Source organism: Piliocolobus tephrosceles, chromosome 6, assembly GCF_002776525.5.
Source record: "Piliocolobus tephrosceles isolate RC106 chromosome 6, ASM277652v3, whole genome shotgun sequence".
Classification (NCBI taxonomy): domain Eukaryota; kingdom Metazoa; phylum Chordata; class Mammalia; order Primates; family Cercopithecidae; genus Piliocolobus; species Piliocolobus tephrosceles.
In genome coordinates, this window is record NC_045439.1 from 78,090,263 (window position 1) to 78,105,957 (window position 15,695).

At 33.6% G+C, this 15,695-nt stretch overlaps 1 protein-coding gene across 1 annotated transcript in view; it reads left to right on the forward strand.

Moving 5' to 3' along the window:
* Positions 1-15,695, forward strand: part of FAM227B (family with sequence similarity 227 member B) — a 295,156-nt gene that overhangs the window by 84,051 nt on the left and 195,410 nt on the right. The gene's annotated exons all lie outside the window — the stretch shown is intronic.

The following is a 15,695-nucleotide window of genomic DNA, read 5'->3' on the forward strand; positions in this document are numbered from 1 at the left end:
TGGGACTGCAGGCGCCTGCCACTACACACGGCTAGTTTTTTTGTTTTTTTTTTTTTTTTGTATTTTTTTAGTAGAGACGGGGTTTCACCGTGTTAGCCAGGATGGTCTCGATCTCCTACCTCGTGATCTGCCTGTCTCGGCCTCCCAAAGTGCTGGGATTACAGGCTTGGGCCACCGCGCCCGGCCTCTTGACTTTTTAATAGCCATTCTATGTGAGGTGATATTCATAGTGGTTTTAATTTGCATTTCCCTAAAAATTAATGATGTTGAGCACCTTTTCAAATACCTGCATGTCTTTTCATATATTTCTTTGTCTTCTTTGAAGGAATATCTATCTATTCAAGTCACTGGCTTGTTAATTGGATTGTTTTCTAATTTGAGTTGTATGAATTCTTTATAAATTATAGATACTACAGTTAGTAGATGGTAGTAGTTATATTATCTGTCAATATATTTTCCTAATTCATAGGTTGCTATTTCATTTCATTGATTATTTTCTTCGATGTGCAGAAGACATTTAGTTAGATATTGTGCCATTTGTTTATTTTTGCTGTTGTAGCCCAGGCTATTGTTATGATATCCAAATATTCATCACATGTCAGTGTCAAGAAGCTATTGCCCTATGTTCTCATTTAGAAGTTTTATAGCTTTATGTCTTACATTTAGGTAGCCTATCCATTTTTTTGGAGTTTTTGAGTGGCATAAAATAAGGGTCCATTTCATCCTTTTGCATGTGGAAATTCAGTTTTCCCAGCACCATTTATTGAAGAAACTATCTTTTCCTCATTGTATTCTTTTGGTGCCCTTGTCAAAAATTAGTTTACCACATTGTTTGTCATTTATTTCTGGGCACTGTATTCTATATCACTGATCTCTGTGTCGGTGTTCGTGCCAATACCATAGTTTTTTAAAATTATTATTTCTATAGCTTTTTAATACAATTTTAAGTCAGAGGTTTATTGCCTACAACTTTTTTTTTCTCATAATTGCTTTGCCCTCTCAGAATATTTTGTGGCTCTATACAAATTTTAGAATTGTTTATTCTATTTCTGTGAAGAATGTCATTAAGATTTTGTTAGAGATTGTGTTGACATTGTATATAAGTTTGGGTAGTATGGACGTGTTAACCATATTGATTTTTCTGATACATATCATGGGATATCTTTATTGTTGTCTTCTTCAATTTCTTTCTTCAGTGTCTTACAATATTCAGTCTGCAGATTTTTCACCTCCTTAGTTAAATTTATTCTTAAATAGTTATTCTTGACACTCTTATTAAATGGAATTTTTAAATATCTTTTTTGAATAGTTTGTTGTTAATATATAGAAATGCAATTGATTCTTGTATATTGATTTAGTATTCTGTAACTTTGCAGAAATCACTTAGTCAGTTCTAACTTCTTTGTGAACACTTTAGGATTTTCTGCAGATACAATCATGTAATCTGTAAATACAGATAATTTTATGTGTTCCTTTCCTATTTTCATGTTTTTTCTTTTTCTGTTTCTTTTTTTGTCTGATAGTCCTTGCTAGTACTTCCAGCACTGTGTTAAAGAGAAATGCCAAGAGAGAGTATCCTTGTCTTGTACTGGATCTTAGTGGAAAAATGTTCTGGCTTTTCCAATTGATTATAATGTTAGCCATGGGTTTTTTATAAATGGCCTTCATTACATTTAGGAACTTTATTTCTACATCTAAACTGGTGATAGTTTTTATCCAAAAAAAGAATGTTGAACTTTATCAAATGCTTTTTTTTGCATCAATTAATATCATCATGAGGCTATCATAATTGATTCTATTGGTATGACATGTCACATTGATTGAATTGCATTTATTAAACCAGCCTTGCGTGCTAGGGATAAAGCCCACTTAGTGATGATGTATAATCTTTTTCATGTGTTTTTAAATTTGGTTTGCTAATATCTTATTAAGGATTTTTACATCATTGTTCATCAGAGAAATTGACCTGTAGTTTTCTTGTGATATCTCTGTCTGGTTTCAGTACCAAGGTGACGCTGACCTCACTAAGTGTGTTTGGGAGTATTTTCTCTAGTTTTATTTCCAGAGTTTAAAGAATATTGATACTAATTCTTCTTTATATGTTTGTTTAGTAGAATTCACCCATAAAGCCATCTGGTATTGGGCTCTTCGTTGTTAGCGGGTTTTTAATTACCTCTTCAATGTCTTTATTTGTTATTGGTATGTTCCAGCTTCCTCTTTCTTCCTGATTAATATTAATAGGTTGCAATTTTCTAGGTATTTGTCCATTCCATTTAGGTTTTTTCAATTTGCTGGCATATGATTATTTATAATAATCTCATAATTCTTTTTATTTCAGAAGTATCTATTGTAATGTCTCCACTTTCCTTTTTGTTTTATTTGAATATTCTCTTTTTTTAGTCTCACTAAAGGTTTGTCCATTTTATTTCCTCAAAAAATGAACTCTTAGTTTTATTGAATTTTTAGATGATTTTTCTATTCTCTATTTGCTTTGTTTCTGTTCTGATTTTGGTATTTCCTTCCTTCTGCTAACTTTGATTTTAATTTGTTCTTGTTATTTTAGTTCCTTAAGGAATAATGTTAGGTTATTTATTTGGGATTTTTTTTTCATATAGGCATTTGCAGCTGTACATTTCCAACTCAGAACTCCATTTGCTGCATCCCACAGGTTTTAGTATGTCATGTTTCCATTTCCCTTTGTTCCAAGATTTTCTTTAACTTCCCTTTTGATTTCTTCTTTGACCCATTGGCCAAGATTACATTGATTTCCAGATATTTTTTAATTTTCCCACATTCCTCATTATTAACTTATAGTTTCCAGCCATTGTGATTGAAAACAATACTAGATATGATTTCAAACTTCTTAAATTTATTAAAATTTATTTGTGGCCTAACATATGGTCTATCCTAGAGAATGTCTCATTTGCATAAGACAGAAATGTATAATCTACTGCTGTTGGATGGAATGGTCTGTATATGTCTGTTATCACAGTACAATCCAGTAATTTCATGATTAATCTTCTGTCTTCTTAATTTATCCAATGTTGAAAGCAGTGTATTAAAGTCTCTTGTTATTATTGTATTGCTATGGATTTCTCATCTCATGTCAAATAATCTTTGGTTTATTTAGGCATTCTGATGTTGGGTGCATATATACTTTTAATTGTTACATCCTCTTGATAAATTGATCCCTTTATCATTAAAAAATAATGTTATTTGTCCCTTGTGACAGTTTTTGGCTTAAAGTCTACTTTGTTTTGCTATGGTATGAGTGTTCTTGCCAAACTCATGTGGAACCTTATTCTCAGCATGGTAATATTGAGAGGTGAAAGTTTAAGTAGAGTTTATTAGGAGGTGTCTGAATCATTTGGGCTCTACCTGCAGAGATGACTTGCTGTTGGTCTTAAGGTAGTGAGTTCTTGCTCCCATGAACCTGAAATGGTTCTTCCTGTGAGTGTGTTATGATATCAAAATAGACTGTTGTAATTATAATAGGATTTATGTAAGTCACATGGTAACTACAAAGTAAAAACCTACAGTAGACATGCAAAAGACAGACAGAAAAGAATCAAATTATACAGCCAGAGAAAATAATAAAATCACCAAGGAAGATAGCAAGAAAGTAATCAATGAGCAAAGGATCTACAAAATAATCAGAAAATGAAAAACAAAATGGTAGGAGTAAGTCTTTATATGTCAATTACATTGAATTTAAATGGATTACAATCTCCAGTCAAAAGATGGAGGGGCTGAATGGATTAAAAAACAATACCCAACTATATGCTGTCTACAAGAGACTTATTTCAGCTTTGAGGATGCGCTTAGACAGAAAGTTACAAGAGAAAAACAGATAATCCATGCAAATGGTAATAAAAGAGAGTGAGAAAAGCTCTGCTTCTATCAGATAAAATGGACATTAAAACAAAAACTTAAAAAAGAGACAAAGAGGTTATTCATATAATAATAAAGTGGTCAATTCATAAAGAGGATATAACAATTGTAAATATATACACATTAGATATTGGAGTACCTAAATATATAAAGCAAATATTAACAGAACTGAAGGAAGAAGTAGATTACAATGCAATAATAATAGGAGACTGTAAGACCCTTTTTTCAAATAATTGATAGATCATCTACAGGGAAAACTAATAGGGAAACAAAGGACTTGACAACACTCTAGACAAAATGGACCTAACAGACGTATACAGAACATTCCATCCAAAGCAGCAGAATGCACATTTTTCTCATGTGTACACAAAACATTTTCCAATATAGATTGTATTGTGGGCCACAAAACTGAAATCACATCAAGCATCTCTTCTGACCGCAATGGCATGAAATTAGAAATCAGTAATAGGAAGAGAACTGGAAAATTTATAAATATATGGAAACTGAATACCCATTGGGTCAAGGAATAACTCAAAAGGAAAATCAAAATATCTTGAGGAAAAAATGAAAATGGAAGTAATATATCAAAACTTACGGAATACAACAAAAGCAATTTGAGGATGCATCATTGATGGAGCAGTGGGGGATCACATACAAATGTGCACCACAAACTGTTTTAAACATAAAAAATTTAGGGAGTTTTATCCACATGAGCCTTTCTTAAGCAATTACAAGTAACCATATAGTAGCCAAATAAAATATGAAAAAGATATTATATGGTTTGTACATACGAAGATTTGTAAAGATAAATAAATATTTTGGTGAATGAGCATACATTGTTTTTTCTTCTTATTTAACTTTGCAGTTAGAGCTGTGTGACTCCATGATCTTAGAAAAATCATATCTTTTTTTGATCTGTTTACTTTGTAAAGTTGTTCTGACTAAACAATAAAATGGTTTTTTGAGAATTCTAGTATTTTTAATATTGTTGAATATTAATTACTATTATAATTGGAAAAATTCTGTAACTGCCTTTTTTTTTAAAGAAGATATGGGATACTTGATGCTTTTTGCATTATTCTGGAACAATTTTCATTCCTGTTTTCTCCAGACTATTTTGTCTAATTTTCCACCAAAGAAGCAATGATTTTATTTGCAATTTTTACTTGACAAAAATATTCGTGCATTTATTTTGCTTTTATTGTCATTACTTTCTCTTAGCCTTTTTAAATGATTGTTTTCTGTTCTTTTTTAACTTACAGAGCTGAAAGTTTTGTACATTATTTTCATATTTATTGCTTAGTATAAAAGATTCAAGCCTATGAGTTTACCCCTCAGTAAACCTTTATTTATATCTCATGATGTTTAACTATAATTTTGTCACCACAGGCTTTCTTCATTATATGACTCTAATCCCTAAAAATGTGTCAAATAGCAAATTTTCAAATAGTCGCAACTAACATTTCATAATTTAATTGAGAGGAATATCAATGTGCTCACAAGCCATTCAAAAACCCCACCCTGCTTCCCTTAATATCTGTTATCATTTATCTATTATATATAGATAATCCCTTAAATATCTATATAATATTATATATATTATATATAGATATTCCCTTAAATATCTATATAATAACGCACCAAGAATTTCTTCATAAGTCATTTAATAGACAAAGTAACTACCTGTTTATCCAGTAACAAACTTATTAATGGGTATGTTTTTTGGCAATATTCAACAACAATGTACAATAATGGCCACAAATTATATTTCCCTTCTTAAGGCAATGAATAAGTCCTAAAATGTGAATGAACAATGAAATATATAGTAAACATATTGAGTATATTATCTAAATTGTGCCAGGGTTGCACATTCTCTAGGGCATTTGGCAGAGAGAAACATTGGGACTCTTGGAGGACTAAACCCACAGTCTAAAGACATGCAAGATGATGGGAGTAATGAACAATGCTTTTAAACAGCAAAAGCATGAGACATGATCCTTTCTGGAAAATAGCTGATGTACGAGTGCAGCATTAGCTATATCTTCTCACCTAGGCTCCCAAGAAATCTAAACATTTTCACAATGAATGAGATATTTTGTGTTTTTATATTCAGAAATGGAATTTTGATTTTAAATATTTACAAATTGTTATAAAGAATTCAAATCTTGAAGAGTTCTGATAGTGAGAGATATCATATTTCCCTACACTTTAAACATTTTATTACTGATTTTTTAATTTTTGTATGATTATTTTTTAACATTATTTTACTGAAATCTAATATACATCCAGTACATTACACAAATCTGTAGGGTGCACCTTGATACATAGTATATAGCATATATAAACATACACAATACATAATATATATACACAGACATATATACATGAAATCAACATACACATCAAGGTACAGAACATTTCCAGCATGTAGTTGCAATTTTGTTTGTATTTTTACCTAAGAATCTTTCAAAATAGTGCTTTTAGTGGCAAATAATTTCATGTTTAGAATTTAATTATTAGTTTACACTTATTAATATTATCTTAAACACTGTGGCCTGTGTATTATCCTTGTATTTTAGAATGTATTGAGTTGTTCTTGTCGTGTAATAATGCATAGTAAAACATTATAAATGGAATCTAATGACTTGAAAACAAAAGAATATTCTCTGTTGGAAATAGAATTCTATGTATTATATTTGTGATTCTATAGAATGCTGTACACTTGTGCTTCTGTAGGGTTTTCTTTATATTTATATTTCTTTATATTTATAGTAGTTTTAATGTGTGTTGCACTTTTAATTAATACAAATATATTTTCTTCTATTAAAACTCAAATGAGTTTACAAATAAGAAAAATATTCTCTTTTTTGTCTAACATATATCTTTACTTGAACAGTTTAGATACATTTCTTACTCTTCTTTTTACAATAAATATGTTTTTGATATTTTAGCTACTAATAATTTAACATTGGAGCAATTATACATACAATTCAATTTTTTCTAGCCTTTCATTTTAGTTCTATTACAACAGAGGCAAACAAATTGATTTCACTTTTACCCAATGGTATCTCAAAAAAAGTTAACTTTTTTTTCTTGCAGAAAGAAGCTCTTAGTCACTTGCCATAATTATTTTGATATCTTCAGATTAATTCTACCGGTCATAACCTTATAAAACTTCCTGAAACAAGATCAGTTTTTGTTTACTTTAGTTAGAACTACCTTTCTGCTAGTTAAGTAGTATAGATCATTTATATTAGTGTTCTTGCTAGGCAGTTTGTATGTGGACTGATTTTATTCATGCTTTGAAGTATGCTTTGAAGACCCATAGGAGTGGCCTAAAGTAAACATTCCAAACTGAATTTACCACAGGATTTCAAAACCATTCTGTGTAAATCTCCTAGATAATTGATACTGCCTCATCTCCATCTGTTACATATATTATTTTCTAAATACATAATAGAAATCAATTAAAAGCATAATAATTGCAAAAAAAGTATTAAAATTGTATTTGTAGATAATATGATATATCCATGGAAAACTCTAGACAGTCAATAGTAAAACTAATTTGAACAAAAGGGTTTCATAAGATAGCCACATATAAAAACTTAAGGGTGAATGATTAAACAAACTATGGTGCTTCTGTGCCATGGAAAACTACTCAGCAATGAAAAGGGAATGGATTATGGATATATGAAATAACTTGGATAAGTCTCTAAAGAATTATGCTGAGTGAATAAAGTCAATGCCAAAAGTTCATATACTACTTGATTTCATTTATATAACAATCTTCAAATTACAGAAATTGGGAAAAGATTAGTACTAGCTAAGATTTAGAGATAAGAGAAGAAACTGGGAAGGAAAAAGAGTAAGTGTGGATATAAGCAAGCAATTTGAGAGATACTTGTGATGGATCTGTTCTGTATCTTGATTCTATCAATGTCTGTATTCTAGTGTGATATTGCACTATAGTTTTACAAGGTGTTACCATTGTGGGAAACTGAGTAAAAAGGACGGAGTATCTCCTTGTATTACATCTTGCAACTGTATGTACATCTACAATGATCTCAAACAAGTTTAATTTAAAAAAATCAAACCTGCATTTTCTTTTGTGTGTATGTTGTCTTTATGATTATTTTAGATTATTTTTGATGCAGGTACATGTGCAGGTTTGTCACATAGATATATTGTGTAATGGTGATATTTGGGCTTCTAGTAAACCCATCACCCAAATAGTAAACACTGTACCCAATAGTTCATTTTTCAACTCTGACCCTCCTCTCAACCTCCCCTCTTTTAGAGTCCCCAGTGTCATTTTTTTATCTTTATATCCATGTGTACCCATTGTTTGGTTCCCACTTACAAGTGAGAATATATGGTATTTGATTTACAGTTTCTGAGTTATTTCATATAGAATAATGACATCCAGCTCCATCTATATTGCTGCAAAAACATGATTGTATTCCCTTTTATGGCTGCATAGTATTCCATGGTGTATATATTCCATATTTTCTTTATCTGATCATCCAATGATAGACACTTAGGTTTATTCCAAGACTTTGCTATTGTGAATAGTGTTGTTATAAACATGAGTGCAGGTGTCTTTTTTGTATAGTGATTTGCTTTCCTTTAGGTTTATACCCAGTAGTAGGACTGCTGGGCTCAATGGTAGTTTTATTTTTAATTCTTTGAGAAATCTCCATGCCTTTTCCCGTAGGGGTTACTGTATTATACATTCCCATCAATGGTGTGTGTTACCTTTTCTCCACATCCTAACCAATATCTGTTATTTTTTGATTTTTTGATAATAGCCATTCTGATTGGTTTGAGATGGTATCTCATTGTGGTTTTAATGTGCTCCTCTGATAATCAGTGATGTTAAGCATTTTTCCTTATGTTTGTTGGATGCTTTTATGTTTTCTTTTGAGAAATGTCTGTTCATGTCCTTTGTCCACTTTCTAATGGAGTGTTTTTCTCTTGTTGAGTTGTTTGTAGATTGTGAAAATTAGTCCTTTGTGAGAGGCACAATTTGCAAATACTTTTACTCATTCTGTAGATTGTCTGTTTACTCTGTTTATTATTTCTTTTGCTGTGCAGAAGGTTTTTAGTTTACATCTCATGGGTCTGTTTTGTTTTCATTGTCTTTGCCTTTGAAGTCTTAGTCATGAATTCTTTGCCCAGGACAATGTCAAGAAGAGTTCTTCCTAGGTTTTTTTTTTTTTTTTTTTTTTCTTTCTGGAATTATTTTGTAGTTTCAGTTCTTACATTTTAGTCTTTCATCTATCTTAGGTTAATTCTTGCATATGATGAGAGACAGGGGTCCAGTTTCATTTGTTGCATGTGGCTATCCAGTTTTCCCAGAACCATTTGTTGAATAGGTGTTCTTTCTCTATTGCTTATTTTCGTTGACTTAGTCAAAGATCAATTGGTTGTAGATATGTGGGTTTATTTATAGGTTCTCTATTTTGTTTCATTGATCTATGTTTCTATTGTACCAGCACTATGTTATTTGGGTTGCTGTAGCTTTGTAGTTTAACTTGAAGTCATGTGATGTGATGTGATGTGATACCTCCAACTTTGTTGTTTTTGCTGAATTGCTTTGGCTTTACAGGCATTTTTTCATTCCACATTAATTTTAGGATTGCTTTTTCTAATCCTGTCAAAAAAAGACATTAGTAATTTGATAGGAATTGCACTGAATCAGTAAATTGCTTTGGGCATCATGATTATTTTAATGATATTGATTCTTACAACCCATGAACTTGTGATTTTTTAAATTCATTTGTGTCTTCTGTGATTTGTTTCATCAGTGTTACGTATTTCTCTTTGTAGGGATCTTCCACTTTCTTAGTTAAGTGTATTCCTGGGTATTTAATTTTTGTGTATATGTCTGTTGTAAATGGGACTGAGTTTTGATTTGGTTTTAGCTTGAACATTATCAGTGTATAGAAATGCTACTGATTTCTGTACATCGTTTTATTTCCTGAAACATTACTGAAATCATTTATTGAATCTATGAGTCTTTTGGAGGAATATTTAAGGTTTTCTAGGTAAAAGATCATGTCATAGCAAACAAATAATTTGACTTTTTTTCCAGTTTGGGTGTCTTCTATTATTTCTCTCTTGCCTGAGTTTTCTGGACAAACTTCCAGTACAGTGCTGAATAGAAGTGGTGAGAGCATGCATCCTTGTCTTTTTTTGGTTCTCATGGGGAATGTTTCCAGCTTTTTCCCATTTAGTATGATGTTGACTGTGTGTTTGATGGTTCTTACTATTTTGAGGCATGGTTCCTTGGATGACTGAAGGGATGTTGGATTTTGCCGAATGCTTATTCTGCATATATTGAGATGATTGAGTGGTTTTTGTTTTTAATTCTGTTGTTATAGCATATCACAGTATTGATTTTCATATTTTGAGCCGTGCTTACATCACTGGAATAAAACCCACTTGACAGTGATGCATTATCTTTTTGGATGTGCTATTGGAATCAGTTTGCTGGTTGTTTTTTTGAAAATTTTTACATCCATGTTCATCAGAGATACTGGACTGTAGTTTTCTTTTTTACAGTGTCCTTACCTGATTTTGGTACTGGGTGATACTAGTTTTGTAGAATCAGTTTGACGAGATTCCCTCCTCCCTGATGTTTTGGAATAGTTTCAATAAGATTGAAGCTAGCTCTTAGAACATCTGGTGACATTTGGCTATGAATTTGTCTGGTCCTAGGCTTTTTTTTTTTTTTTTTTTTATTCAATTTTATTATGCCTTCTTGATCTGTTCAGAATTTTTATTTCTTCCTGGTTCAATGATGAGAGGTTGTGTATTCCCCCAAATTTATCCATTTCTCCTAGGCTTTCTAGTTTGTACACATAGAGATGTTCAAAATAATATCTGATGATCCTTTGTATTTCTCTGATATCAGTGGTAAGTCAGTTTTATCATTTCTGACTGTGCTTATTTGAATATTCTCTCTTTTTTGCTTGATAAATCTACCTAGTGGTCTATCAATCTTATTTCTCCTTTCAAATAACCAACTTCTCATTTCATTAATACTTTGTATCACTTTCTTATTCTCAATTACATTTACTTCTGTTCTGATCTTTGTGATTTATTTTCTTCTTGTAGCTTTGGGTTTAGTTTCTTCTTGTTTTTTTAGTTCCTTGAGGTACAGTGTTAGGTTGTTAATTTGAGATCTTGATATTTTTGATGTTGGCATTTAACACTGCAAACGTTACTCTCAGCACAGATTTTACCGTATCTTAGATGTTTTGGTATATTGTGTGTGTGCTTCATTGATTTCAAAATTTTTTTATTGCTTTCCAAATTTCATATTTTACCCAAAAGTCCTTCAGGAGCAAGTTGTTTCATTTCCCTGTAACTTTGAAAGTTCATCTTGTGATTGATTTTTTATTTTATTCCACTGTGGTCTGATAAGATACTTCATATAATTTCAGATTTTAAAATTTATTGAGACTTGCTTTATTGTTAAGCATCTGGTCAGTTTTGGAAAATGTTCCATATGCTGATGAGAAAAATATATCTTTTACAATTGTTGGGTAGAATCTTCTTTAAATGTCTATTAGGTTCATTTGGTCTAGAGTCAAGTTTAAGTCCAGAGTTCCTTTCTTGATTTTCTACCTTGATGGTATCTAGGCCTGTCAGTGGGGTGTCGAAGTCCTCCACTATTATTGTATTGCTGTCCATCTCTTTTCTAAGGTTTAGTGTTCTTTGTTTTATGAATCTTTGTGCTCCAGGGTTGGCTTCATATATATGTAAGATTGTTAAATCTTGTTGAATTGAACCCTTTAATATTATATAATATCCTTCTTTGTCTTTTTTTACCATTGTTGTTTTAAAGTCTGCTTTATTTGATTTAAGAGTAACTACTCCTGTTCATTTTTAATTCTGTTATGTGTGTGTTTGTGTGTATGTATGTATGTGTATATATATATATATATATATATATATATATATATATATATTTCTCTACCCTTTAACTTTGAGTCTCTAGGTATCTGTACACATTTGATGGGTCTGTTATAGGCAGGTCCTGTAGAACTGGTCTAATGGTGACAAATTACCTTAGTGTTTCATTTCTCCTTCATTTAGGAAGCTCAATTTGGCAGCATATAAAATGATTGGCTGGTTTATTAGTCTGTTTTCATGCTGCTAATAAAGACATATTCGAGATTGGGTAATTCATACAGGAAAAAGTTTTAATGGACTTACAGTTCCACATGGCTTTGGAGGCCTCACAATCATGGCAGAAGGCAAGGAGGAGCAAGTCATGTCTTACATGGATGGTAGCAGGCAAAGAGAGAGCTTTGCAGGGAAACTCCCGTTTTTAAAACCATCAGATCTCATGAGACTTATTCACTATCCCAAGAACAGCAGGGAAAAACCTGCCCACATGATTCAGTTACCTCCCACTGGGTCCTTCCCACGACATGTGGGAATTCAAGATCAGATTTGGGTGGGGACACAGCCAAACCATATCATTTTACCCCGATTCCCTCCCAAATCTCATGTCCTCACATTTCAAAACCAATAATGCCTTCCCAACGGTCCCTCAAAGTCTTAACTCATTTCAGCATTAACTAAAAGTCCACAATCCAAAGTCTCATCCAAGACAAGGCAAGTCCCTTCTGCCTGTGAGCCTGTGAAATCAAAAGCAAATTAGTTACTTCCTAGGTACAATGGAAGTACAGGCATTGGGTAAATACAGCCATTCCAAATGGGAGAAATTGGTCAAAACAGAGGGGCTATGGGCCCCATGCAAGTCTGAAATCCAGTGGCGGAGTCAAATCTTAAAGCTCCAAACTGATCTCCTTTGACTCCATGTCTCACATCCAGGTCACACTGATGCAAGAGGTGGACTTCCATGGCCTTGGGCAGCTCCACACCTGTGGCTTTGCAGGGTATATCCCTCCTCCAGGCTGCTTTCACCAAATGATGTTGAGTGTCTGTGGCTTTTCCAGGTGCACAGTGAAGGCTGTCAGTGGATCTACCATTCCAGAGACTGGAGGACAGTGGCCCTCTTCTCACAGTTCCACTAGGCAGTGCCCCAGTAGGGACTCTGTGGGGGCTCTAACCCCACATTTTCCTTCTGCACTGACCTAGCAGAGGTTCCCCATGAAGGTCCCTCCCATACAGCAAACTTCTGCCTGGGCATCCAGGCATTTCCATACATCCTATGAAATCTAGGCAGAGGTTCCCAAACCTCAATTCTTGACTTCTGTGCACCTGCAGGCTCAACACTACATGGAGGCTGCCAAGGCTTGGGACTTCTACCCCCTGAACAAACCACCTGAGCCCCTTTATGCTATGACTGGAGTGGCTGGCACACAGGGAACCAAGTCCCTAGGCTGCACAGAGCGGAGAGTACTGGGCCCAGCTGACAAAACCATCTTTCCCTTCTAGGCCTCCAAGCCTGTGATAGGAGGGGCTGCCATGAAGACCTCTGACATGCCCTGGAGACATTTTCCCCATTGTCTTGGGGATTAACATTTAGCTCTCCATTACTTATGCAAATTTTGCGGCTGCCTTGAATTTCTCTTTAGAAAATGGGATTTTCATTTCTATTTCATCATCAGGCTGCAAATTTTTTGATCTTTTGTGCTCTGTTTCCCTTTGAAACTGAATGCTTTTAACAGCATCCAAGTCACATATTGAATGCTTTGCTGCGTAGAAATTTCTTCTGCCAAATAACCTAATTCATGTCTCTCAAGTTCAAAGTTCCACAGATCTCTAGGGCAGGGCCAAAATGCCACCAGTCCCTTTGCTAAAATATAACAGGAGTCACCTTTGCTCCAGTTCCCAACAAGTTCCTCATCTCCATCTGAGACCACTTCAGACTGGATTTCATTTTCCATATCACTATTAGCATGAAAATGCTGATAGTGAAAGCCATTCAACAAATTTCTAGGAAGTTCCAAACTTCCTCACATCTTCCTGTCTTCTGGGCCCTCCAAATTGTTCCAACCTCTGCCTGTTACCCAATTCCAAAGTCTCCTCCACATTTTTTGTTATTTTTTTAGCAGTGCCCCACTATACTGGTACCAATTTACTGAATTAGTTTGTTTTTGTGCTGCTAAGAAAGACATATGCGAGATTGGGTAATTTATACAGGAAAAAGATTTAATGGACTTAGAGTTCTACATTGCTGGGGAGACCTCACAATCATGGTGGAAGGCAGGAAGACGCAAGTCATGTCTTACATGGATGGTAGCAGGCAAAGAGAGAGCTTATGCAGGGAAACTCCCATTTTTAAAACTATCAGATCTTGTGAGACTTATTCACCATCCCAAGAACAGCAGGGAAAAAACCTGCCCTGATGATTCAGTTACTTCCCACTGCAACCCTCCCACAACATGTGGGCGTTGAAGATGAGATTTTGATGGGCCAAGCCAAACCATATCAGCTGGCTTTTTGTTTTCTTTAAGAAGTGTCTGTGTTTAAAGACACTTCTTTAAACACTGTAAGTGTCTTGAAGACACTTCTTTAAGAAGACTAACCCTAGGCCCACTCTTCTAGCTTCTCTTCTAGCTTCAAGGTTTCTGCTTAGAAGTCTGCTGTTAGTCTGATGAGATTTTTTTTATAGTTGATTTGCTGCTTCTCTACATCTGCTCTTAAGATTTTTTTCTTTCACACTGAAGAGAGTAAAAGAAAGAGAGTCTGAGTACTGTATGGAGAGTAGAGATGGAGAGTCTGATTACTGTTTGCTTTAGTGAAGATTGTTTTGTATAGTATCTCCCAGGTGTCCTTGAATTTCTTGTATTTGGATGTGTTCATCTGTAGCAAGATCAGGGAAATTTTCCTGAATTATTCCCTCAAATATGTTTTCAAATTCCTTTTTCTTCTTCTCCCTCAGAAATGTTTATAAGTCATAGGTTTGGTTGCTTTACATAATCCCGTATCTCTTAGAGACTCCAATAATTTTAGAAAATTATTTCTTTTTTATTTTTTGTATGATTGGGTTAATTTGAAAGACTAATTTTCAAGCTCTGAAACTTTTTTCTTCTACTTGGTCTAGTCTGTTGTTAAAGCTTTAAACTGTATTTTGAAATGGTTTCAGAGAGTTTTTTATTTTTATAAGTTCTGTTGGTTCCTTAAAATATATCTATTTCATCTTTCATATTCTAAATTTTTTATCTGTGTTGTTTTTCAACTTTGTCTTGGATCTTATTGAGCTTCCATACAATCCATATTTTGAATTCTTTATGTGTCATTTTAGAGTTTTCATTTGGTTCATATACATTACTAGAGAAATTAGTGTGATTCCTTTGGGGATGTCAAAACACTGTGTCTTATTTGCTTCCAGAGTTTTTGCACAGAATCCTTCTCAACTGAAGAAGCTATCACTTCTTATTTTTAAATTTGCTATCATTTAGATGGGACTTTTAAATTTTTTATTCTTTTCTCCTTTGTGAGTCTGACTGTAGTGTATGTTGTGTATGATCATTTTGATTTGTTCCTGGGTGATCTCCAGGGACTAAGACACTGTTATGGGTTCCTTGCTTATAGATAGTTTTTGGACATGATTTTCTCAAATGGCTCTTGTTGTAGCTGTGTATTGGGTGTGTGAGCTGACTCACTGTCTTCTGTGGGGCTGAGAGTGTGGACGTCTTAGGAAGCTTATCTCCTGCCCTAGCATGGTGTGCTTCAGCAGGTTATTTGGTGGTGCAGTTCAGTCCTAAGTACAGTAGGTGGTGCTTAAGAGTGGAAGCCAGATCACCCTCCAGTATCTTGATAATGAGTGGAAATGCGGCCCTGATAGGGGTGGTGGAGGGAGTTCATGGTTGAATGTGCTG